Source organism: Pundamilia nyererei, unplaced genomic scaffold (genome assembly GCF_000239375.1).
Source record: "Pundamilia nyererei isolate P.nyererei 1_Seehausen unplaced genomic scaffold, PunNye1.0 scaffold00056, whole genome shotgun sequence".
Lineage (NCBI taxonomy): Eukaryota > Metazoa > Chordata > Actinopteri > Cichliformes > Cichlidae > Pundamilia > Pundamilia nyererei.
The window spans coordinates 784,802-786,494 of record NW_005187457.1 but is presented as its reverse complement, the minus strand read 5'-3'; the positions used below and the strand labels follow the sequence as shown (position 1 = coordinate 786,494).

The 1,693-nt window shown below is 40.8% G+C and overlaps 1 long non-coding RNA gene across 1 annotated transcript in view; it reads right to left on the bottom strand.

Moving 5' to 3' along the window:
• LOC102208697 (uncharacterized) overlaps positions 1 to 1,172 on the bottom strand; it is a 36,860-nt gene extending 35,688 nt beyond the window's left edge. The window contains exon 1 of the long non-coding RNA XR_311757.1: positions 812 to 1,172. This is a non-coding gene — a long non-coding RNA (uncharacterized LOC102208697). The remainder of the gene's footprint in view (positions 1 to 811) is intronic.
• Positions 1,173 to 1,693: the final 521 nt, after the last annotated feature.

The following is a 1,693-nucleotide window of genomic DNA, read 5'->3' as shown; positions in this document are numbered from 1 at the left end:
AACAATACTATAACTAAAGAAATATAAAATATATATATATTTGATTGTTTCTGCGATTTTCTGTTTCTATATACTCATCTGCAATGGCCTGATTAATTAATTTCACGCTGTAGCCCCAGAGAAGATTTTCCCACAAACAAGTGACCAAGAAAAAAAAAAAGAAGACTACGAAAGAAAAAAAATCTCCCAAAGAAAGAAAGAAAGTCAACATCAAGTTCAACAACGTGCTGGTGCTCATTAGCATCACAATGCTGTCTGGGAGCACACAAGTCTTCTTAACAAGAGGCTCTGGCGTCAAGTCCCTCCACCTCCCAGCCAAGGGGACATTTTCCCAGGCTCTGCTAACAATCACACAACTGTTTGCTTTATAAACGCCAGCTCTGGGGCCACTAAGCCCGCCTCATCAGCGCTCAATGGATGGGCCCGCTAATATGGGATGGAAGGGCCGGCTGCCACTCATCAGTTAGAGCTCACCATAATTGACAGCGAAATTTTCAGTTTAACTTGAACCACTATGCAACCTTTACTGAAAAGTGCATTTATATTTCTGCATGATTTTTTTTAACTTACATAAATACTATTACATACAATTATTATTATTATTATTATTATTATTATTATTATTATTATTATTATTAGTATTATTATTATTATTATTAGTATTATTAGTATTGTTAGTATTATTATTAGTATTAGTATTGCTTTTAGCGATAGTGCTTTTGAAATATGTTACTCGAGCTACCTTTCCCCCCCAGAGTCTCAAGGTTAAGACTACATGACCTTAAATTAATCATATTAAAAACATACTTACAAGCTGTGTACTCAGTAAATCCCACATCTCCAGCTGAAGTCCATTCAGTGCGTTAATTCAAGTTTCTATCGGCCATCTCTCAAGTGCAACCAAACTCTAAGAGCCCAAAGTCCAGCCAATCGATGAACAAGCCTTCGCAGATTGAGAGTAAATCTACACAATGAGTTGATCCAAACCCAAAGAAGTGTGGTTTTTCTTTTTTTCCTTTTCATGACTTTCTTTTCTTTTTTTCCTTTCTTTAAAAAAAAATCACTGCCATTACTTCTGCATCGACACAAGCCAAGGCCGAGGTGATACTGCTGCCAGCATCCTCCTGCTTTCTTCTCACCAGCCTCGGATGACAGTATGCGGTGATGTTGCGTCGCCGGTCCCCTCCTCTCTCTCTCTCTCTCTCTCTCTCTCTCTCTCTCTCTCTCTCTCTCGCTCTCTCTCTCGCTCTCTCTCTCTCTCTCTCTTGCTCTCGCTCTCTCTCTCTCTCTCTCTCTTGCAAACATAACGCCTGGTGTGCACGACGTGTACAGAAACTCAAACATTCTTCGGTGACCATTGTGAAATCCATTGTTATGCTTGAATGACGGGTCTCTCTTTCTTTAAGTTGCATCCAGCGTTTGATATACGTGGTGAGCCGAAAAGCACAGTCTCTGTGGCTGCTGGTGAGAGAGCCCAGGAGACGGAGGAGAGAAAGGAGCCAGGGAGAATCAACTGGAGACAGACGCAGACCTCAAATTTTGGTCTACTGGGAAAAAAACGACAGGGTAAAAGGCGCCCTGCTTTTTATAGTAGCATACTCTATGGCAGAAGGTTTTATATTGCACGAAGAATTGATATGCTCATAGCCTCCATTCCCTTCCAGCCTCATCTTTCCATCTCTTGCCTCCTCAT